This window comes from Pleurodeles waltl, chromosome 8 (genome assembly GCF_031143425.1).
Source record: "Pleurodeles waltl isolate 20211129_DDA chromosome 8, aPleWal1.hap1.20221129, whole genome shotgun sequence".
NCBI classification, from domain to species: Eukaryota; Metazoa; Chordata; class Amphibia; order Caudata; family Salamandridae; genus Pleurodeles; species Pleurodeles waltl.
Genome location: NC_090447.1, coordinates 200,512,939 through 200,538,800, shown reverse-complemented (window position 1 = coordinate 200,538,800; position 25,862 = coordinate 200,512,939).

The following is a 25,862-nucleotide window of genomic DNA, read 5'->3' as shown; positions in this document are numbered from 1 at the left end:
ACACCATCCTACTATGCGTAAGTTGTAATGATAGGCACTGTACTCACCCCCTTGTGGCTGCTGTGATGCCCTCAAGCGCCCATCCAGCTCAGTATAGGCCACTGCCAGTATGCGGGCCATCAGAGGGTTCAGGGTTCGACAGGCACCCCTTCCTCGTTGGGAGGCCATCCCCAGCTGGGCCTCCGCTGTCTTCTGTGCCCAGCGTCTCAGGTCCTCCCACCGTTTCCGACAGTGGGAGCTCCACCTGCCGTAGACCCCCAAGGTCCACACGTCCTTACCGATGGCACGCCATATACCCTTCTCTTGATGGGCACTGACCTGCAGAGGAAATACACACAGAAAATTAGAATTAGTCAAACAGTCTTGCCTGTTGCACTTATGGCCCATCATACCCCTTCACATCACCATTTACACACACATGGCACAGCACACAACCAATACACCGCCCAGAGGACATCCACCCACCCCCCTTACACGCGGCGTTCACACACACCACTTCATGCATTCATGCCACATGCATCGTGCTTACAGTGTACTCACCTGTTTGTCTGGAGGCTCATACAGCAGTCCGTACAGGGGTAGGACCCCATCCACCGGTTTCTGCTACTCTGCCGAAGTGAAGGCTGGGGCCCTTTCCCCAGTCACACAGGCCATGGTAGGTTCCAGACACAGGTCACAGCAGCACATGCATTGTAGGTCTTCTCCTGTTGAAGATCAGGTAGCACGTGAGGGATGAGATAGAAAATGGCAGTCACGTCCGCGGTAGCGCATACCGTCACCGCCGGCGTAGATCACCATTGGCCACTGTAACCGATAGGGCTGAATGATAACCAATGAGGAGTTGCACGGTGGTTCCAACCGCCTCCAGCAACTGCGCACAACGTTAGCGGGATTACCTCACTTCCACCTGTCCCTCCACACAGGACAGGCGGACGCCATTTCAGAGGGGGGGGGCAGGCTGTGGATAATTGCTGCGTCACTGGTGAAATCAGGACATACTGCACAGATCACAGTTACCGTTTACAAGTTAACAGCATACAAAGTTCTGTTGTAGCTCCATTGTTCAGTTTGTGACCAGCTCCTCACTCTTTTGCCCCATAGATTGCTACCGCTGCAGATGAATAGGAGATGGGAGACATACCCTTGTGTACAGACACCTATTGGACTTGGCAACAATGGAGGACAGGCACATTATCCTCACCTATAGACTTGACAGGGCCACAATCACAGAGCTGTGTGCCCAATTGGAGCCTGACCTGATATCTGCCCTCCATCACCTCACTAGTATCCCCCCTCTTGTGCAAGTTCTATCAGTGCCCCATTTCCTGGCAACGGTTTCTTTCCAAGTGACAGTGGGCTTGGCAGCAGAAATGTCATAGCCAATGTTCACAATAGTGCTAACAAGAGTGTTGTCTGCCCTAATTAAACACACGTGCAGCTACATTGAATTTCCCCAGGATGAAGATTTGGCCACAGTGAAAGTGAGTTCTATGCAATGGGACATATCCCCAACATAAATGGGGAGATTGATGGAACACATATTGCATTTGTCCCCCTCCCGGTCAGAATGAACAGGTGTACAGAAATCGGAACAGTTTCCACTCTATGAATGTACAGATGGTGTGCTTGGCAGGGTTGGTGCATGATGTCTTTGTCCTGAGGAATAGCAGCAACCCAAATATGATGGGCCAACTACAGAGGCACAGGGTGTGGCTAATAGGTGAGCCCTGGTTCACACCAAGTATATGTTGGTGTATGGGTATGGTGTGGGCCATATGGGGTAGTGTGTGGCTAAATGTTGTCCCTCAAAATTTGCAGGTGACTCTGGTTACCCAAACCTATCATGGCTGCTCCGACCTGTGAGGAATTCCAGGACAAGGGCAGAAGAACGTTATAATGAGGCACATGGGCGAACCAGAAAAATAATAGAAAGGACCTTTAGCCGCCAAAAGAATATCAGTGATGAGACACTACTTCCAGTAACACACAGGTAAAACAGTGTAACTTCATCTTTCAATTACATTTGTTTGAATTTCTGTGGCACTGGCATGCTGCTATTTCCCACTTCTATGCCCACTAACTGTACCCTCTGGCAAACCATTTTGTAGATGTTGGTGTCCTCACATATGCTCCTGGTGTGATCTCTGCAGCCAGCTACAGGTCATTAATCCATGCTCATTTTCTGTACAGTTGAATTACAATGTTTGTACTTGTTTAAATGAATACATACTTGAAAAACTTGACATACTCCAAACTTCTTATTTTCCAAGGGTGTTTATTGAAGTGCTAAAATATTGAGGGAGAATTGCAATGAGATGGGGTGATGATGGAGGAAAGTCCAGGGTATTGTTCCAGTCTGTTTGTAGCACAGGTGCATTTTCCAAGGAGACATAAGAGGGGGAGCAATAGCAGTTCAAGGTGGACAGGGTGACAGAGTGGGACATAAAGGTGCCAATCAGGAGAGTCTCATTTCCTGGCGGGGGTCTTGGCAATTGTCTCTGGCTTCTGTCTGGATCACAGGGAACAGTTGCAGGGTGGTTCTCCTTCTGCAGGGGGAGAGGCACTGGTGGCCTGTGAGTCCTGTGGCGGAGCCTCCTGGCCACTAGCGGAGGTGGAAGGCTGTTCAGATGTCTGGCTAATGGCAGGGGCCTGCTGTTGTGTGACTGCCTCCCTCATAATGTTGGCCATGTGAGCCAGCACCCCTGCTATGGAAATCAGGGTGTTGTTGACGGCCTGCAAGTCCTCCCTGATCCCTTGGTACTGTCCCTGCTGCAGCCGCCTGTTCTCCTGCACATTCTCCATCATCTGGCCCATCGTTTCCTGGGAATGTTGATCTGCTCCCAGTATCTCTGCAAGCTCCTCCTGGAGAGTTGGTTTCCTGGGCCTGTCCTCCCCCTTCCACACAGCAGCCCTCCTAGTGTCCCTGTTGGCCTGTGCCTCTGTCTCCTGAACCGTGTGCCCACTGCCACTGACTCCAGGTCCCTGATTGTCATGGGTATGAGGTATGGCCTGGGGTCCCTGTAGAGGTGGACACACTGCTGATTGACGTGTCCTGGGGACAGAGGTATGGGTTCGGTGGGTGGTGTTGTGGTGGTGTTTCCATATGGGGGAGGCTCTGTGGTAGTGTGTGACTGGGCCTGGGTAACCGGCTGTCCAGAGGTCCCTGTGGGCCTCTTCTGTTGGGAGTCAGGATATTAATGGCACCTCCTCTCCGCTGACATTGGCTGGTGTACCTGTGGTGATGTAAATGATGTGTTATGGTTTCTGTGTCTGACATATTCTGCATCCGTGGCTTCCCCTCTTTGGTTGGATTTGCCCTGGCAGCTTTCACTTATGTACGTTGATGTATGGTGGGATGATTAGTTCTCTCTTCTATGCATGCTTTAGTGATGAATGTCCATGCAGGGCTGTGAGTGATGTCCATGCATTGGTAGAGAAAGCAGGGCTTGGCATTGGGATGAGTGAGATGTGATGGTGGGGTGTGTGTGTAGTAGTGGAGTGATGGGAGTGAGGGTGGGCGTATGTGATGGCATGCAGGTAGGGGGTGATAGTAGTAGAGAGTTGACTTACCAGAGTCCAGTCCTCATCCTACTCCGGCCAGGCCCTCAGGATGTCAGATTGCCAAGACTTGCTCCTCCCATGCTGTTAGTTGTGGGGGAGGAGGTGGCGGTCCACCGCCAGTCTTCTGTACAGCGAGTTGGTGTCTTGCTGCAATGGAACGTACCTTCCCCCGTAGGTCATTCCACCTCTTCCTGATGTCATCCCTAGTTCTTAGGTGCTGTCCCAAGGCGTTGACCCTGTCCATGATTCTCTGCCATAGCTCCATCTTCCTAGCTATCGATATCTGCTGCACCTGTGCTCCAAATAGCTTAGATAGCAAGATTTCATTGCCTCCATCTCTCCGGGGTATCCCTGTGCTATGTCCCTGACAAGGTGTGTAAGATTGTGGTGGCCTGCTGCATGCTGCACAACTTGGCTGTGAGGAAAGCTATCCCCCTTCTGGAAGAGGAGGGTGCTGTCCAACCAGCCCTACAACCTCAGAGCGGGGATGAGAGTGATGGAGAGGAAGAAGAGGGGGAAGATCTCAACTCCAGGACCCAGCTAATCTGGCTATACTTCCAGTGACTCTAAGGTACTGTTCATTGATTCTGATGTCTTCACTGCATAGTTAGAGTCTGACTCATGTAATAAGTGCTGTGGTGGGTTTTGTCAGTGACAATGCTAAATCATGACTGAAGTGGCATCTGCCAGGGAACGCAATTTATGTACAGTGTGACATACTTCAGACACTACAGTGTGTTGGATCCCCTCCTGCAATAAAAGTGTGATTATGATAGTAACTGGCTAATGCATTCACATTCACAATTGATCTATCATTTTGATGAAGGACATATAATTTGAGTGCATAGGTGTATTTATTCAATGACAACATATACAAAAGTGTTGGGACAGTGAAAGAGAGTGGGCACATGGTGAAAAACATACTCAGGTACATATGCTAAGCTGTTGGTTGCATTGCGGTATAGTCCATGTGGTCATTGGTAGATGGTGTGATGGCAGTGGCATGTCAACAAGGTAGCCCTGTAGTACACATGGGACACAGTTCAGGGGCAGGGGTCACTTCCTGGCAATGGGCTTGGTCTTGGCTGGTGTTTCAGTGGGATATGTGGGTATGAGGGCAAGTTTGTGAAGGTGCAGCTGGGTTGCAGGGGTAGGGGTGCTGGTTTCCTGTGAGTCCTCTGGTAGTGCCACCAGTCCAGTGGATGCTGCAGATGTAGATGGCAGTGTAGTGTCCTGGCTAGTGGTAGGGGCTTGCAGGTGGATGGAGGACTCGGCTGGCTGTGGTACTGGTGCTGCATGACTGCTGCAATGGAGGCCATGGTGGCATTGAGCTGTTTCCATTGCTCCATGGCCTTCTGGTGGGGTGCTATCTGAAGCTTCTGATTCTGCTTCAGGGTGGCCAGGATCTGGCCCATGCTGTCCTGGGTATGCTCCCAGGACCTCAGATATCACCCCCTGGGCTGCAGCATCCATCCTTTGGCCACCCCCCTGGGCCACTGATGCCCTCACACTGGCCCTAGCTCCCCATGCCTGTGTCCCCTTGCAGTTGGCCCTTCATCATCCTGCCTGTTAGTGAGTGGAGACTCTGGCCTCTGTACCGATGCATCTTGCCCTCAGAGTCAAAGCGTTGTTCCATCAAAGCTACTGTTTCAGTGGACCCTGCATGGCTTCTGAAACCAACCTACCCTCCATCACATTCAGCCTGAACTTTGGATTTGCACCAGTCCCTCACAACTTCAAGTAACTCTTTGATCGCTAGTGACGCCTAGGCATTATTTCTCATTTAGCCTTTAAAAATGAATATCTCAGCTTCTACTGAATTGATTTTTGTCATTTTTATCTTGCTTTTCTTAGATAAATATTCTCTATTTTTCTAAACCTGTGCGAAAACTTTTTGGGGGTGAATTCACTTTATTACTGTGTGTTTGTGTTTTGCAGAAATACTTTACACATTGCCTCTTAAGTTAAGCCTCCTGCTCTGTGTCAAGCTACCAGAGGGTGAATGCAGGTCAATTCAGGTTGTGTAACTGACTTACCCTGACTAGGTTTGTGGTCCCTACTTGGACTGGGTACATACCTCTGCCAACTAGAGACCCAGTTTCTAACAGGAACTTTAAAGGTTTTCTGTTTTGTTTTGCATATATTATATAGCACTCAAAATCCTAAAAGGCATTGTTTTTATATCAACACATTTCACACATCTTATTGTATAGAAAATGTTGTTTTCAAATCTCATTTAATTATGGTAACATTTCTAACTTACATTATATGAATCAATTTATCAATTCATGACAATTAACATTTCATAACCGCAGCTGGCAAAACATTAAATTTTCTTATTTTCCTCTACTCTTACCACAAATCGTATATATATTTCTAGTGTAATCCAAGAGGGAAGATACCCTATTCCAGGTGGACTCTGCTCTTCATTCTTTCTAATGTTTTCTAATGTAAAAGTAATTTTCTAAATAAAAAAAAAGCCCTTGGTGCACAGTGAAACAAAAAACAGAAAGGGGGAGTGAAACATTTAAAACAATTATTATATGCTCATAGACAGAAAGTACTTCCAATACTATCTCATGTTTGCAAGCACTTTTCCTAACAACCTCAGAATCCTACAAAATGAGACGGGGGAGCTATTTCTTATTATGTTTTCTAAAGATGCACTGACATTTCTTCATTCACTCTATGGAACTTTTGTTTTGGAGATGTGCCCTACTCTGACTCTAATTTCCTCAACTGTGTAATCCTGTTGCCCCCCAACGGGTGATTCAGTGCTCTATCTATTACACAAAACTGTAGGAGCTCACATTCACTGTCGTTAAAATCTTTACAATGACTTGGTATGAGAAACTTTTATCTGAATTTCTTGAAGCCCTCAGGTGCTCCAACACTATTTTCCTTACTGGGAAGATGGCTCTTCCCACATACCATTTGCCACAGGAACTTGCCAATGCATTGATTGCATAATTAGATTTACAAATTGTGATTTGTCTAATAGTTGTGTTTTCATTGTGATCAAGTACATCATATTCTGTTACATTCTTGCTTCTCTTCTAGGCCTCAAGTTTGAAACATTTAAACAGGCCTGCTATCTTGATCAGCTCCTGTTTCCCAATTTTAGATGTGAGATTGCTAAATATAAATTAATCGTTCAATGATCTAGCTTAATGAAAGGATATTTAAGGTACGTTGTTCAAATCCTCCCCAATCATGCTTTCACTTCTCAAAAAGTCCCAGTGTTTCCTTACTTAAAACTTTCTTACTTTGTCTACATTTTCATTGAAGGTGATGACAATACTTAAGCTATTGTCAGATTAAAAATATGTATTTTTTACTCTACTAAACAATGTGTCATCCTTGCACTTTCAGAACTGTTTGCTTCATGACAGTCTATAGATAATCTCTCTTGAGAAATAGTGCTGCACTTTTTCTTTCTCTTTAGTGTAAGTTTCCTCCATTCTACAGTTCAAATGGAATTCTGTGTAAATGACCTCTTCTAGCAGATAAAGTTCTCCTCCCTCAATTACCTTCTGAAAAATGAGGTTTCTATATTACTATTCTCAATTTGAACAAGAATTTCCAAATACTGTATGATTTGCATCAATGCTTCAGCTGATAATTTCCACTTTAAATAAGTGTCATTTGGCTATTGGCTTCATGACATTTAAATGAAACATAAGCTACTGATATGCCACCTGAACTGTCCACATTTGTATCTCTTAGGTCCAGACTACCTGCTCCTTCTACCAGTCCTTGGAAATATTTGTGTTGCTGGGAGTGAATTAGGTGCACATTGCAGTTAATTTTGTTTGTCTGCAAATTGAATTTCGAAACAGGAAAATGTTCTTCTCAAGACAAAAGGTAATCACACTAATCAGCACCTCATGTGTCGGTAGTGAAAAATCACACATGCTTTTAGGAAGTGTTTACATGCTCTAATGCCCACGTTCTGTTTGGTGCTAGTGTGGAGGCTCGTTAGAGAAAGAGCTATCTCATCTTAGTCTATGTCTTTGATTTTTCAATAAAGTCTTTACTACCTTTCATGAATAAAGGCAGAAGTTCACTAAATGGAAATATATAGTAATTGAAATATGTAGACATATTTTCTAGTAACCTTTGATTAGAAGAGACTATTCATTCTCCAGGGAGAGACCTGATGTCTTTGTGAATCTTTGGTTCACACATAGCAAATTGGTCACATACAAACATTGACTGTGGAAATGTGGGTTGTTCCTGTTTCAGTTATCTGCTTTTTCAAATTTTAACAGGCCCCAATCTTTCCATTCTTCAAACAAATAATGCCACAGTGAGATAAAACAATACATGGACCTCTTTTTCAGTAATAGCAGTCCTTATTGTCAAACTGTTAATTCACCTTAATAACATACATTTCCTTTAACATCACTACTACCTACCAAAAACTTGAGTGTTTAATTATAATAATGTCACCACCCTGTAAACATTTCCAGGTCGACCTCTGTGACCATGTTAAATATATTTGTGTAGTAGAACTTTTCCAAAAGCTCAACAGTCTCAAACCTCATATTACTACCTCATGGAAGGTATCAATTATATCATATACTTATATTTACATTTCAACCCACTAGTTCAACTGCATGCTGTGAATTCCCAGCTCCTGTACCATATCACAACATTCTTTCATCATAATCTGCCTCCTCTCCAAAGGATCTTTCTTACAACAAATAGTGAGGTGTACATTAAAAGCCCATATCACTAATTTAGAAGTTCTTATATTGATCCATGGAAATATGAGACAGAGTCTGATTGACTTCTTTCCTGCCTTTTCTTAGCTTAAAGAATTCCAGTATGTTAGAAACTGGGTTTCTGGTTGGCAGTGGTATGCACTCTGCCCAAGCAGGAACCACAATCCTAGTCATGGTAAGTCAGATGCAGACCCTAAATTAACCTGTCCCCCCGCCGCTAGCTTGGCACAGAGCAGTCAGGCTTAACTTAAGAGGCAATGTGTTAAGTATTTGTGCCACACATCAAACAGTAAAACAGTAAAAACACCACATATAAAGATACCACACCTGGTTAGAAAACTAAAGCTTGATTTAATGAGCAAAATCAAGACAAAAATGACAAAAATCCAGTAAGCAGAAGACAAGACTTGGATCTTTAAAGAAAAAACATAGTTGTAGTGCTTAGAAGCATAAATAGCCAAACGTAGCTATCTGGTAATGCTAGAATTGGTAAAATCTGAAAAATGACAGGCGTACCACAAGAGAGCATAGGTCAGATACAGGGACCAGCTTTGGCCCACTGAAGCAGTACCTTGATTCAGAATTGCGTCAATGTCTGGAACAAGATGTGAAGCAGAAAGGAGGTGATGCGCTGGCGTTGACCCCGAAGATGTAGATGATGCATTGTTTTTGAGCTGCCCATAGTCAGAGATGCATTGTGAATGGAGGCAATGCTTCACACATTTGGCACTACAGTGTGTCAGTTCTTCACAACAGCACCGATGCACCATCGTTGATGGCAAGGCTGTGTCCTCAACCCTCACAGCAGCAGCGTTGGGTTGATGTTCATGGAGATGCGCTGGTTCCAAGAGGAACGCCGTTGATGCTTGGATTTTAAACTGGAGCAGCATTTTATACCCACTTCCAAGGGCCCAGGGCTGGATTTGCCCACTTGGCTGGGTAAGACTTGAGTTGGAAATCTTTTGTGTCCCTGAGACTTCAGAACAACACAAGGCAAGCCAGCAACTTTTTGGAGTCACTCTGGTTCTGGGTTCAAGAGTTGTGGGTCCTTTCCTTCTAATCCAGGCACCCAGGTAGCACCCAAGCAGCAGGTAGTAGGCCAGCACAGCAAGGAAGCAGTTCTGCCAGAGCAGCAGTTCATCAGTGTAGCAGTCCTTGTAGAAGCACAGCAGTCCTTCTTTTTGACAGATCCAGAAGTGTACTGAGTTGGTGTTGTCTGGGGCCCAGTTCTTATATTGATGGGTGCCTTTAAAGAGGAGGGAGTCTTCAAAGAGAGAGAAGCCTTTGAAGTGCACAGAGGCCCTGCCCTTCATGCCCTAGCTCCAGACTCTGGGGGGTATGCAGTCCCTTGTGGGTGGGCAGGACACAGCCTATGAAGGTATAAGTGTCAGCTCCTCCCTTCCATCCTTTCCAGGATGGGTCATGTGGCTGTGGATGGCCCATCAGACACACCTAAGCTCCCTTTCTGTGTGGCTGTCTGGAGGGACTGCACAAAAGCCCATCTATCACCCAGTCAGACGTGTATTCAGAGACAAGCAGAGGCCCTAGATGGTTAAAGTAAGAAAATGAGAACTTTCTAAAAGTATCATTTTCAGAATTGCAATTTAAAATCCAACTTCACCATAAGGTGCAATTTTAAAGTGTGATACTAGAGACACAAAACTTGGGGGTCCCGTCTCTTCCCAATAAAAGGTAAAAAGGTAATCCCAATGTTATCCTATGGGAGGGATAGGCTATGCTGTAGTGAAAAACAAATTTAAGAATTGTTCACTACTAGTACATGTACATGGCCTACTTTTTAAATATACTGCACACTGTCCTTGGGCTGTCTAGGGTCTGCCTTAAGGGTGCCTTATTTATACGAAAAAGGAAGCTTTGGGCCTGGCAAAAGGGTAAACCTGCCATGTTGACATGGCAGTTTGAAACTGCATACAAGGGCTCTGCAATGATAAGCCTGAGTCACATTTGAAGGGCTACTGACGTGGTTCGCACGATCAGTAGTATTACATTTACAGGCAGTGGGCACAGGTAGTGCACTTTACTAGGGACTTGTAAGTAAATAAAAAATAGCAGTTGTGGATAAGCCAATGCTACAATTTTTTAAGTAGAGAGCACAGGCACTTTAGCACTGGTTAGCAATGGTAAAGTGCCCAAAGTCCTAGAGCCAGCAAAAACACAGTCAGGAAACCAGGAGATCTGAAGGCAAAAAAGTTAGGGGAAACCACACCTAGGATGCCCAGTCTAATACAGTAATTTCATTTTTGAACATCTTGAAAGGCACCAATCTCCAGTCTGGGCAAAATATCAATCCAAACTTAAGAGGTCAATCTCTATTTCCATCAAGGTGCATTCTGATACATTTACTATTGTACTTAAATTCAACCTACATACACCATTATCCCTTCTTGACTCTGTGTTTGTCTCAAGAACTTTGTGTCTTGCTATTCGTTATTCACAATTTTGCAGCTTGTCCTTGTTTTCTTTCATTGTTTCTTTTTTTGTCTTCTTTTTAGTCGACCCTGTAGCAAATCTGCCTTTTTTGCATGATCACCCCAGGATTTTTCACCTTTTTTCTGTACCCTGTTTTTGCTGCTTTTCAAACTCTGTGCATTTTACCCATCCTAAACAGGATTACAGTATATATGCTCAGCCTTTAAACATGGTTAAATAAGCTTTTACTTGCCTATATGTCCCTGGTATTTGGTTCAGGATATATACCCAGGGTTTGGAAGTTAAGAGTCACCTATGGACTGCAGCACCTATTATGACATAGGGCTGGCCTATAAAATATGGTTACAGGTCTAATATGTGTAGCCTGATTACAACAGCCTAAAACATGTTGTCAGACCTGTCAAAGCAATCCTTTTGGACAAGCGAGTAGCCCTGCTTTAAAATATTATTAAGTCATCCCTAAGTACACTTTGTCAGTCACTTGATAGGCTGTATGATCTGAACTTGAACTTCTGCAAAATTATATTTGGCATATTCCTCCCAGTGATTAACCTCCAAAAGCTACTTTCACTTTCAGGGCTGTAGCTGGATCTTGTAAAATGTTAAAAGACAGATTATGAACCCTAATCTATTATTCTTGACAGGTAGCAGTTGGATAATCATTCGTAGTCTATGTTTCATACTAAATAATTATTGACAAAGTCAGATTTTTATTAAATATTTTAGATAATTAAATTTCAAAACATAAACTTGTTCTGTCTGTGTGCAGCTCACCTGTCAGTGCCTCCCTGACAATGAAGTGTAAAAATTGCTTCCACAGCAGAGACAATGGCTTGTGCCTTTTGGCTGTCATTAGCCTGGGTTTGGATTGAGATTTCTCTTTCCCTTGCAGGAAAGAGTTGGGGTGGGCCCAGGAACTTCATTAACTTGAACTGCACCAATGGGAGACCTGCCCTTTTACATGAGATGTAAAGTGAGACCTGCTGGAAGGCAAGCCTTTGTGCCCCAGAACAACTACCCAGGCTGTCTCCAAACCCAGTGGGAAGGAAGCTGAACTTAAAACCAATTTAGAGTGGACACAGGGGAGAGGATTGCTCATTTTCGAGATCACGCCTCCGGGTGGACAAAAAGACTGTGCACAGTGAAGGAAGGGTTCCCCATCTTAATTTTTAGGAATATGATATACTTTGGTAGTGTTTGCAATAGGGCAAAAAGGAACTGCCAGAACAGTGGGGAGGGTTACTCCTGGAAACATTGATTAAGGAGGAGACAGCCATTACCTCGCCCACTGGCTGGGGCACCCATAAATGGAACCCTCATCTCATAATTTTCTGGACCCTGCAGAAGATCATAAGAGGACTAGTCCTGCTTGCTCTAACCTGAGAGGGGCAATGAAGGGCTGAACCTTCTCTCTCTTATATTCAGCACAAAAAATTAGACTCAAATGGTGAGTGGGCTGACCGCCTGTGTGGCTACAGGGATACAAAACGCTGAACAACCACTTTTTCCTGGATTCCCAGTTGCCCAGTTCTGACCTGCACTAGTCCCTGTTCAAAGCCTTTACTGGATCAAGCCCTAAAGTCTTAAGCACCTCCCCTAAAGTCTGAGACCCATAGGCAAAGTTTTGGGATTGCCAGCCCACAGAAGATCAGGATCAACCACTTGATCCAATCAGGCAAAGGTGCAACTTTGTTGCAATGAAGAAACAGGTTTGTACGGATTGGAGCTTTTTCACAGCAGCAAATCCATTTCAGAGGACCCTCAGATAGAAAGTATTCAACCTTGTAGAGCTCTTGTCAGATACAGCCTGCTGCCTTGCCCTGCTGGAATAACAGACCTCAATTTTGGAGCGAAGCCCCAATAAGAAAATCTTGACCACCCAAAAGGGCAAAAATTGTCCATGAGACAGGTGTACCTTGGTGGATAGGACATTCAAATGTCTGAGCTTTTTGCACCTCAACCAAGAGCTTCAGCAGGAGCCCATCTAATGGCTATATGACTTTGCATCGACTTTGCGAGATTCTTCCTGCTGCCTTGCCCCACTTGAAGATTTTCTCTTCCATTTTGTAGACTAAGCCCAGAGGTAAAATCCATGACCTGGTAGTCCTGTTTGATGTGTCTGACTTCAGTAGCCATTGTGATAAGTCTCAAATCGCGCTTATTTCCCTAACTATCACGGATTTAGGCTACCATTGGCAATTAGTGCATTTTGGAGCTCTTTTCACTCAAATCTTTAAAAACTAGTATGTCCACCCTTCCTTATTGGATTATTGTCATTTTGGTGTTATACTTTTTCTTAAAATGTATTCTATTTTTAACATTTGGTTTAGGATTTTTATTGTTTGGAGTTTTGACTTTTTTACTGTTTTGGCACTGCATAAGTACATCATACATTGCCCCGAGTTACGCCTTCCAGGTCAATGTAATGGCATTTGAGATTCACAAATTAGTATTAATATTTTTTGAGTTGAGTGACTGCCCACCCCAAATAATAATACACTTTGTTACAGTCATGTTGAAGTGATATCTTCCATTTGAAGTGATATTTTGCCTTCTTGCCCTGATTGGCATCTAAATCCTTTCACTCCTGCATTTTCCCTCATTAGGCAGGATAGGAGATACATTGCCAAGACAAAGAGGAGGAGTGATAGAGGCAACCCCTCTCTAATTCGTCTTTTCAGTCTAAATGTGCCTGAGGCCTCCCCTTTTACTCTCATCTCCGTTAACCAGGTCTGTGGCTGGCACCTTCACCAATACTTGTAAAAGTCAGCCTATGCCATATCCCTTCACTATTACTTTTCAGTTTCACCAAGGTAAGTTACTACTAGTAATTTTACTAATAGTAAATGTAGAATTAGTAACTTACCTTTATGAATACTGAAAAGTACTACTGTTGGACTTTTGGTCTGTTAGACTTCTGGTGTAACGTTAATTTGGGTCTAAACTTAGACTTCTGGTCTAAAGTTAGAGTTCTGATCTTATTTTACCTTTGTAAATCAGGCTCTCAGTGTCTGTCTGTGATATTTGAACTATGGAGTGTCCAGTAATCAACAAATTGCAGTGTTTGGCAGGGGTTTCTGGCCTATCCATTGTCTACTTGCTTTCTTCAAAGTATCTGCCCATGGCCTCTCTGAGTGCCTCCTCAATCTGGAGATCCCTGGCATTAAACCTCCACTCCTTAGCCCTCCCTTTACAGTGTTTTCATTCGGCAGGTCAGTAATGAATGATCTGAAACTCCTCTTACCATAAATCCGTTCCCAAAATTCTTGGAACGTCCATCCCAGGGAAGAACAGCTAATCCAATATTGTGCTTCCCCTTGGTGCACCCTTCTTTGTTTGCCTATCAAATCAAAGCCCTTTGCAAATTTTAACGATTTTATTACATCCTCTTTCTTATTCTGACCTCCTTTCATTCTGTCTTTTGTAGCATCCATTATACCATTAAAGTTGCATGCAGTGACATGCAGTGAATCTGGGGCATCCAATAGCATCTGACGTATCCCGCAGCAGCTCTTCTTGTAATATGAGGGGGGCATACACACTAACAAATGTGAATGTTTGCCTTGCGCATGTACCTTTTACTCCTGTATAACAGCCATTCAGGCACTACCACCTTTTTGTCATTGTATAGGGGGAGAATTTGTTTACCCAGTATTGCTACTCATCACAACCCTCTAGTAAACTTTGTGGATGCCAAGAACTTATATATTCCCTTATTTAGGAATCAGCATCCTGTGTCTGTCATGTACTGATTATATGCACCTCTTATAGTAAACCACGTCTGGTTGGTGTTGTCTTAGGCTTTGCCTCACCATCCCATGCTATATCCTAGCTCATTTATATTTCACATCATTATGTCATATATTTGTGTCTACCATCTATTTTTCTATGGACCTCTCCCTACCTTCTCAGAGGGGTTAGCTCTACAATTAAACCATCAGTTATCATATTGTTTCCCATTGAGATATTTTATTAATTGATCTAAGCCTGCATCACAAAATATCCATATGTACTTAAACTAGTTCAAAAGTCCCACCACTCCACACAATGGCAGATATTGACCTATTCCTCCTCTTACTATAGAAGCATCTTTGCACCCTGCCTTCATTTAAACTTAACTATGTTCCTCGTATCCAGAGCCCTTTCTTCTTAGTTCTGTTGTGTATCTGCTCTCTCTGTTCTCCTTCAATACTAGGCCCCCTTCTTCCATGTATTCCACTCAGTCCTTTGCCATCTGCTTCCATTATTTCAATCATAATTTTTGCCTCCCCTCCTATATCTGTTTGCCTCTTCTTGATCATTTTGTCCTCCTCTATGGGTATACTTCTCTATGGGTATGGCTCCAGCCTCTTTCATGGTTTGTACCCTTGTTTCTAGTTTAATTTTGTGTACCCACTTTTCTTCTCTTCATTGCCCATTCCCTTGTTTCCTATGGTGTCATAGAAAAAGCAGGATCTTGATCTGTGCGTCACTTTTAATTTCACCAAGAAGTATCTGCATAGTATTTAATTTTTGTTCACTTCATCAAAAGTCTTTAGTTGCTTCAGCACCCTCTTGGTGTTATTGTGAAAAAATAGTACATGGGCAGATTCAAAAGTCAGGTTTATTTTTTTTCTAGCAAGTTTTAGAACTGTATCGCAGTCACTGTAGTTGAGCGTATTGGCAATAATCAGCCTCAGAGAGGCTCTTACTTTCTGCCACAGAAGTAGGGCGCTTCACTATGATCCATTGCCACAGTAGCTCAATCAGTACTAATGTCTTCAGCCACTTATGTACTTCTAGTTGTGGGCCCTCCACTCTGTCTAGCAGGTCCACTACACTTCATCGAATTGTAATGTTTTGCAGCTCCGCCACCTTATTCTCTTATGCTCTTCCACAATTGCTCCAGGTCTGATATTCTTTGTCCACTACCTGGACCCATTCTACCACATTTTAGAGGTCTGGGTGAACACTGGCCACATCTAGAGCCCTTTTATACAGAGGTTAGAACGCAGCTTTAACCACTCAGCCCTGCTCACATCCCTCTGCCAGTCGCGGCCCGCAGGGAGAGAGAGGGGAGATTAACGTGGTGGGGGATGAAATTAAAAATAATTTTTAAAAAAACATACCTGTGCTGCTGCTGCCTTCAGAACCATGCTGCTCCTCTCCTCTTCTCTGCCTGCAGGCACAGGCTCCCAACCTGCCCTGCAACAATCTTGATGCAGGCAGACTGGGAGCTTGTGCAGGCTCTCTCCAGCCCAGTAACTGTGTTGCTGGGCTGGAGAGAGCCCTGTGTGCATGTCTGTCGGGGCGGCCTAAGACAGCCGGCCAGACACACATGCATTCTCCCTCATTGCTCGTCACCCCTGTGGCCCCACCACTTTCCCTCAAAAATGATAATAAACAAAGTTTATTATTGTTTTTGCAGAAAAGATTTGCTGCTGCCACTGCCGGCAGGGTGCAACGCTCCTCCGCCCTTATGGAGGAGTTGCCCGTGCCCTTTGCCCATTTGCCTGTGCTATTGACCCCTTCCAGGAGGCTTTTCTAGGGGGCTCCACAAAGTCCACCAGCTCCAGTGATCTACATTGTCTTCTTCTCTGATTCTCTCCCCTCCTTGTATTCACAATACGTCTGGTAACACATCACCTTCTGTGATCTGTGAGTGTTGTGTTGTTTGTTTCAGGCCGAGTAGGCTGCATTCAGTTGCCAAATCCTAAGAGTGATTTTCTAGCTGTGCTTTTGATCGACTACTGCAAGGCACGCAAATTCCCTGATGTGGGCATGGACCTTTTTGGGAAGTCGATGTTGCTACTGGATGCCAGATTTTTTTCTGAATTATTGGGGAGCTTTCGAGCCTCAGAGGCACTGTATACCATCTTGTTTTGTTCACTCTGCCTCCAATTATGCATATTTTAAAGAAGTACACCCACAGCAAGAAATCTCTTCCACTAGAGGCACAAAGAGGGTTTACCTCCAAGACTTCAGAAGTAGCAAATCAGCAGGCATAGCTGGTAACACCTTAAGTGAACAAGGGTTAAGTGAAAACACAGAGTAAAACCTTAGTAAACACGGCAAGGATTAAACAGCATTACATACACAATAGGTGTCAGAAACATGGTTCCATGATCAGAGCTATCTTGAATTCCTTTGAATGTTCACACCTTATTAAGTACATACAGGTCATCGTTTTCGATTAATTTGGACTGTATGCAACACAAGATTATATAACTTAAAGTAATGGAAATAATATTTCAAACAACCTGTGTTGTGAACATATAGCAACCAATTAAATTTGCAAGCATCAAGACATTTTGAACTGAAATAATGCAATTTGAAAAATAAAACATATATATATATATATATGTATATATATATATATATATATATATTTTTTTTTTTTTAAACATTTTTAAATGTACAGTTATGTTGAGAATAATCCACAAAGGGTGGAGTACCCATGCTTGCCACTGTTTAATTATACATAGATAGGTGTTTGCCCCTATAAAGAGGCATCTACAGGCAGGGCCAGCCTTAGTGCTTTTGGTACCCTGTGCGACAATATTTGTTTGTGCCCCCCTATGTCCTCCTCCGCCATGGATTGCCTCACTACCACCCTTTAAAAGTGGCCCTCAAGTCTCCATTACTACTCTCTCTCAGATGCATTTAATTTGACACCACTCATCCCAGTGTAGGGTGTCAGTGCACTTTACATCGCACACATTACACAGAGACAATCAATAATAAGTGTGTAAATCAGTGTGTAAGAAATGTTACATAGGACAGAACATTACAAGTTATAGAAATTACATGTCACTCATACTAGTAGGCTGTATAGTTTAAGAGTGCTTGGTCTGGAGAAGCACAAACTCAGAATTTAAAATGTAATACCATGGTTGGGGGCTCTCTTTCACAATAATAATTGATTTATACCCAAATGAATCTTTTTTGCAACATTAGGATAAAGAAAGACTGGGGAAAAAAATAATAATGCTCTTATCTATACCTTGCAGTATGCATGCAGTTCTTTGATAACATTTAAAAGCTTACTGTTCTATATTAGGTTTGTAACTTATAAACTATAAGTAACAAAACTCCCTCTCTAACAAAAGCAGTAACCCACTGACCTATTTGCATTACATGCACTTTGTGATCTGCATGGTACATGTTTTTTGCAGGAGGCATATTAACCCTGTGCGCTACCTTAAAACTTGCACTAGAGAAAACTTCAAACTCTCTCCAGGCGGAACATTAATCACCACAGTTATCTGACATTTTTATTGTTGCTTCACAATTGGTGGTGGCAAGGAACGCTGCATCAGGGGCTTTTAAAGCTCATATACCTGCAGATGCAGCGCCCCCCCTCCCAAAATCAGCACACAGCGTGGTGGCACCAGTCACACCGCCCTAGAGCTGGCCCTGCCTACGGATATCAACAGTATGATATTCATATAGCTTTAGCAATTTATTTGGCAGTTAAAACATTTTTAATTGGGGGTATAGTAGGTCACTCGAGCCCTGGTGTTAGCTCTGCATTATTCCTAACTCACAAAGAATCACAGACTCCCCAAAGAATACTGGACTCAAGAAGGGTCACTGACTTCATCCAAAATTAAATTATTTAAAAATGAGTATAGCTTTTACAAATTTGCTGATTATAGTGAGTGTGGCAGAGTTTTCCAGCCTGAACAAAGTGGGAAATCAGTGGATTGTGCCAGGCCAACTATATGAATTAGCTTGACATCTCTTGATATGAGCTGTGATTGATGATACTAATAACTGTGCCAGTATGAAGAGTGTATACTACTTAATAGATAACCTGCTTTGACATCACATGGTTGTGGCTATATGAAGATAGTGCCCAGGCCTAATGCAACAACCTTGACCTTTGCTCCAGCACTGGGTACCGTGCAAAACTTTACAGAGGACCCAATCATATACTCAAGGGATTCATTGAAGGGGTTGTAAGAAAACTTAAATCTCATTGGAACTACTGCAAATCCTTCATCGTTTCCATTCAAAGTAGGTGGGTCGCAAAAGTTTGTAATTCTAAAAATTGTGCCACAGCTCTGGAAAGATTCGGAAACACTACTTTGGAGAATTTATCAATGTAAATTTCTTTATCACTAATTCTACCTGTAGGATTTTTACCTTTGAATAAATCCTTCAATGTCAACTCGTATTGAAACCACATTGCCTAGACAATTTTCTTTTTCATAATATGCATGCCACATTAATTGCATTATCTATCAAACTTATAGATAATTAATAATAGAGTTATTGAAATTAAGTTATAATTCATAGATATGGCCAACAGTGATTCTCCTGATGGGAAACATTAAGTCATACTACACCGTAAACATCTATACATCTTGGAAGGAATAAAATTTTATCCTGAGAGAGAATTGAGTATTAGCATGGATGTTGAAGCATGATATACAGGTATCCCACAAGAAGAGACATTATGCTTTATTGATTCTCTATTGTCAGATGCAGAAAGGGACTTCCTCACTCCAAGGGAATTCATTCTTGATTGTGCTCAAATTGCTTACACAAGTAATTATTTTGAATTTGAAAGAAACATTTTCCGCAGCACGCAGGTATTTCAACACGTAGTGCATTTGGCTCAAATGTGGAATGTACATATGTGCATAATTTCGAAACCAGGAGTATTCTAAAGATTAACAACCTTTATAATGAGCACATACAAATTTAAAAGCATTATAGTGATTATATTTTCTTAAACTGGAAAGAAAAAAATCTCTTGCACATGAAACGCTAATTGGATAAATGAAAGGAATGAGGTCCTGCTATTTACTGTCAACATCAGTTCCAGAGAGCTCTCCTTCTCGGACATGAGAATCTCCACATCGGAAGATACCCTGAAGTGTGAGATCTATTATTATCCCACAGACCATAGTCATTTACTAGGATAACGAAAAATGTACCCCTGGGTGAGTTCCATAGATTTAGTAGGACCTTTTACTGATACAACATACTTCAAGAACATGCCAGTAAATTAACTAATGCACATCAATAAAACTATTAATAATAAAGCATGAAAATGAGCATCTAAAACCATCATGAACAACTCCTACAGACATTTCTAAAAGAGTACTACAAAAAGGCTAATCTGTGACACAACATACATTTCACTCTTACATAGTCAAAAAGATAGTAACAAAACTGGGGAATGCTAATGTCATGGACCCTTTTTTCAAAAACCAATATTCTCATTTAAAAGAAGGAGAATTCCACAGGAAAGTCTAACATACAAGATATCCATTGTAGTGAAAGACCACTATAGAACCTTTCCCAACCCACTGCCATTTTCATTTTTGGAAATGTACTATCTGTCCCATTACCAGCAAGATCATGGAACATGACCAATTGGCCCCATAGGTTCATAAAAGCTATACCAATTGTAATTTAGCCAATGTTACCCGTGTAATTGAATGTCCTTGCAAGTTAAGGTACATTGGCATGACATCACAGAAGGTCAAAATTCATAAAAACAAGCATAGAAGCCCAATCAGGCATAAAAGACTGTTTCTAAATTCACCAAATGTTTCGGAGGGATGAACCACAATGAGAATTAACTTGAGTGGTATGTTATTGAGAAATTACCGATGCACTGGAGCAACAGAAATTCAAGTCTGCTCAGTTGCGAGGAACACTACATACATCTCTACCATTCTCTATAATGCTACCATTTTTCACCATTATTTAAGCCTAAACAGAGGTCTACCACCTAATTGAAAAGCAAAGTTATAATTAGAAAATCCAGGAATGGCTGAGCTCCCTCTTTGTGCCACAACACAATACACTGAATTCTCACCTCAAATCAAATATCTTATCTAAAATTGACTCTATCTAAAATTGACTCCAAGATGATAGAAAACCTTGTTCACTATAGAGACCCCATATTATGGAAGCAACCCACAAACCTGCTGCATAAACCATGGTTAAACAAATAACTTCACATTCCACAAAATAGAACAAAACTCCTAGAGAAATAATTGTCAAAAGAAAAATCACTTAGAACCAAATCTAAACAAATAGCAGTGAGAAATCTTACAAACCTGGATGGAGTCTAACTAAAAAAGGTCTCCTGCATGCAAACTCAAATGTCCCAATTCCTCAACCCAACTACAACTATTTTAAACTTTTCTGCAGGAACGCCACCAAAACTACTTATAGCCCCAAAACCCAATATGAACACAAATGCAAAGTATTTGCAGGGCTTTTCACTGAAATTAACATAATCAAATAAAATCTACCACTTACTTCTGTACAGGGAACACATTATTGTATGAAAACTAACAACACCATTTGAACTGCTTCAATTGGATGACCACCAAAGTATTCCAATTCATGAAACCCACATCCCTCCTCAACAACTACCTGCCAGATAACAGAATACAAGCCAATTTCCACATGCTTTCCCCCTACTGGCTCCTACTCATCAACTCATATCATCAACAAGGATCATTCTCTATCAACCTTGAAATTGGTCAAAGTTTGCCATTTCTTTGTCAAAACGTCAATGTTGAGCCTAGCCTGCTCATAAACACAGACCCATCACAAATCTGCCATTGGAATACCAAAGTAATTCAATTTATGAAACCCACACCCCACCTTCACAACTACCTACTAAATAACATAACACAAGCCGGTTTTTACATGTTTGCCCCCCACTGGCTCCTACTCATCAACTCATGCCAACAACAAGGATCATTTTCTATCAACCTTGAAATTGGTCAACTTTTGCCGATTTGTTTTAAAAAGTGAATCGAAAATCAAAGGCCCATCACAAATCTGCTATTGGAATACCAAAGTATTCCAATTTCTAAAACACATACCCCACCTCAACAACTACCTGACAGATATAATAATAGAAGCCAATTTTCACATGCTTTCCCCCTACTTTCTTCTATTTATCAACTCATGTCAACAACAAGGATCATTCTCTACCAACCTTAAAATTGGTCAAATGTTGCCAATAGCCTAGCCTGCTCAAAAATTATAGACGCATCACAAATTTGCCATCATTTAGCAAAACAATAAAAAAGTGCAGCCCCACCACTGATCAAATTTAATGAGAATGATCATCCCCTGGCACCTTGCTGATACAGATTCAAAATGGGTCACAGCTCAGGAACTGTCACTAAAAAAGTCCTATATGAACTACTGAAAATAATGAACAATGGCGATTCCTACTTATTGATTTTAACTGACCTCAAATTTAGACCGGGTCTAAAAGCTGTAGCTCTACACTGGTTTGAATATTTCTCAAGGATCACTCTAACCTTATCAAAGTAGGCTCCAACATGTCCGGAGTGCATATAATGTTATGGGGCATCCCTCAAGGGTCCAGTCTCTCATCTGTCTTCTTTAGCCAGTTCGTCAAATCTCTGAGCCTATGGCTTGAAAAATCCAGTTTCAAAATGTACCAATACTCAAATCTACATGAAAATCTCCTCACACAGAGATCTCAGTTTCATCAAAGATGGCCTACAAGTCATCCTCACCTGGGCATCTGCTAACTACCTGCAAGAAAATACTATTTCTCCCAGATCAACAAACAGAGTTGATCCATAATCTTCTTGCTATAAAATTATAAATGTTCACCATCAGCTACAGTTGTCAAGTCTGTGGTATTTCTCATAGACAATGATGTTCTCTTGAAACCCACATTTACAATACAGCCCAAATAGCAAACCTCTGCTTAAGACAACTAAAAAGAACAAAACAACTTAAAACTGTGGCCAAAGCATTTGTCATCTCCCAACATTGCGAAGGGAAAGCCATGCTCTCGGGGCTGCCAGTTGTAGTCTCCTTCCACTTATGGTGATTCTCCACTAAAAAACTCATCTAGTCTTGGACTAAAAAGAAATGCAATCACATTACAACCATATGAAGACCTACCTGGATGCCGAAATTAAGTTCAAAATGTGAATACCTTTGAAGCACTCTGCACAAAAGGACCCTGCTGCCTCACTGAATAGCTGTACATTTTGGGTTGAAAATATCATACCAAAGACTCCCACTCACTCAGAAGCAACCTTATTCCAGTTATGCTCCTACTTTCTGGGACTCCTTGCCAAGTTTGTTTGGTGCACAGATGATACGTTCCTCTCAATCAATCAATCAGGACTTGCATAGCATGGTTAATCACCCATAGGGTCTGAAGGTGCTGAATGAAGGTGTGCTGCTCAGTTCAAGACCCAGGTCTCGAGGCCCTTCCTGAACTGCGGCAGTGATGCGGTCTGTCTCAGCTCGAGGGGAAGTGTGTTCCATGTCCGGGCTGCTAGGTAGGAGCAGGATCGTCCTCCTGCTGTACTTTTCCAGATCTTGGGGATGGCTGCAAGGGTGAGCTGAGAGGAACAGAGACGTCTGTTTGGTACATAGAAGGTGAGGCGGTGGTTGAAGTATGCTGGTCCTATGTTGTGCAGTGCCTTGAAGGTGTTGATCAGGAGTTTGTACATGATGCACTTGTTGACTGGGAGCCAGTGTAGGTCTCTGAGGTGGGAGAAGATTTGGCTGGGTCAGGAGGTTTTCAGGATGAGTCTGGCTGCTGCATTCTGGGCTCATTATAGTCTTGATTGAAGCTTCTTGAGAAAGCCGGCAAATAGTGCATTGCCGTGGCGCAGCTTGCTGTTGATGAGCAGTTCAAGTCTTTTCTTTTAAAAAAAAAACATTATCTGTCTTAACGTAAGATATTTGTACACCCGTCCTCAAACTGTCAGTCCTCCCTACTCCCAATATGTTCAACTGCAAATCACCATACTTACTTTCCACAGATCTTACTCTTACATCTCTTGTTCCTCCCTAACCCGTCCCTCTATTTCAAGATTGACCTATTTTTTAATAGGATATTTGTATGCACATTATTTCACATAATATGTATCTATTGTTTAGTGTCGAGCTCTCTAATACCACTTGGTAAAGTAGCACTATAGAAAAATATTGCAAATTAATACATTAATAAAGATTGTCTAGGCGGATACTACAAGGACTTCAATTAAGCAATTCCTTGGTATCACCTCGTGATATATCTATCATGAGCCCAATATGATGTAGGTAGGAAATCTCTAGAGTTTGGTCTGGAGATGTTTGTTTGTGTCATTAAGTATAGTCTTCCAGTAAGAGGTCAGCTTCAGGTATTCTCATAACAAGTGTAATAGCATTCCGGATGTGCCACACTGCCTCTAACAATCAGGGTTTTGCATGGGGTCACTCTTTTGTACAGGGGTGAGTTACCAATAAGTGGCTACTCTCGTGGTCATCTCTACACTGGCTGTGCTGCAAGCTGTGTGGCATTCCCTGTGATACACCTGCTCCCATTCCTTGTATGAAAATGACCTCCCCAGTTCTGCCACCCACCTCACCTGGCTCTGTGCCCTGAGTGTCTGAAATGAGAATTGTAAAAAAGTGTTGAATAAATAAGGCACCTATCCAGAGTCCTCGTCAACAGCCACCTCTCATATTCAGTGAGTGGTCTTTGGGCCCCTGTCCGAATCGTGGGGTGTGTCGCCCAATGTTGAATTTATAAGTATTGCATTCTCTCTGTCTCCAGGATCCCATTGTCTGCCCGTAGATCCTCAAAGGAGACCAGGCCCTCTATGTTGTATAAATGTCAGATGTATCGACAATCCTTGTTTTGCCAGGAGCGGTAGATGCCGTAATCTAAACCTGGTGTGAAATACCCATTCCCCATTATGGGGGTTAAGCGGGAGGGTAATGTAGTGAGACCCTTACGTACCATAACTTGGTCCCACACCTTCAAAGTCGTTTGTGTGATCAATGATGAATATAGTGCCAGGGGCTTATGTTGCTTTTACAGGAAGGGGATCTTCCAGAAGGAGGTCCCTACTATAGCACGGTCCATAAATAACCAGTATTTGTCTCATTTCCCCCTGGACCACCCCACCAGACAACAGAGGTAGTCTGCCTGAGAAAATTGCAGAATATTAGGGATGCCCAGGCCTCACTTAAAGGAGGATTGACACGCCAGAGAGCGGCTCATGTGAGGTCCCCACTCTGCCCCAATAAAGTGGTTGATTTTGCCCTGTAATGCTTAAACTGTCCCTGGAATAAGAAAGGAATCCTTGGTAACACAGTCATTTTTATGGCCGCTTTGTGACCCAACCACGAGATGAGATAAAGCTTCCACTTTGCAAGGTCTCTCTGGACATTTTGTAGGAGAGCCTGGTAGTTCAGCTCCGCCGTTACGGAGACCGATAAGGCCAACTTTATTCCCAGATATGGGAGGGAGGTTGGTTGCCACTGAAGAGCTACTGTTTCTGGGGGAACTGAAAGGTTAAGAGCCTGAGATTTCTGGATGTTCATCCTGAAACCCGACACTGCCCCAAAAGCCTCTATCTCCCATAGAAGAGAAGAAGGGTCCTATTGTGGGCTATCCAGAGCCATAATCATGTCATCCGCATAGAGTGCTAGGGTGTGTTCCTCCCCGCCAAAAACAACCCATCCAACCTTTCTGTTGTCACATACCCAATGGGTGAAGGGTTCCATATGAAGAGTAAACATTAGGGGCGAGAGAGGGCACCCCTGTTTCGTCCCCCCGGCGAATGGGTGTAATCTCAACCCATTCACACTCACTGACTGCTGGGTGACTATCGTTACTCCTGTTCCAAGCCGAAAGCAAGGGCCAAGGCAAAATGTTCTAACTTGGCCTCGAGGTACAGCCAGTGGACTCTATTGAACTCCTTCTCAGCATCTATACTCAAGAGCATAAGTTCTCAGTTGGAACGCTTTGCCTTGTCCACAAGATGTAAAATCCACTTGGTGCTATCACCACATTGTCAATGTGGGGTAAACCCCACTTGATCCGGGTCCACCTACCTAGGAATGAGGGGGCTTAGGCGGGATGCCAAGATGCTTGTGAGAAGCTTAATATCCACATTAAGAAGTGAAATAGGTCTTTAAGTGGGATCCTTCCCTGGCTTAGGGAGAACCATGACAGATACCTCCAACATGGAGGGCGGGACCATGCCAGGACCGGTGATGACATTGAACACACATGTCAGGATAGGTGCAAGGCTGTTGCAGAATGCCTTGTAAAATCGAGCTGGAAAGTCATCTGGCCCTGACGATTTAAGAGGCTGTAACCGCGCAATTGCCGTG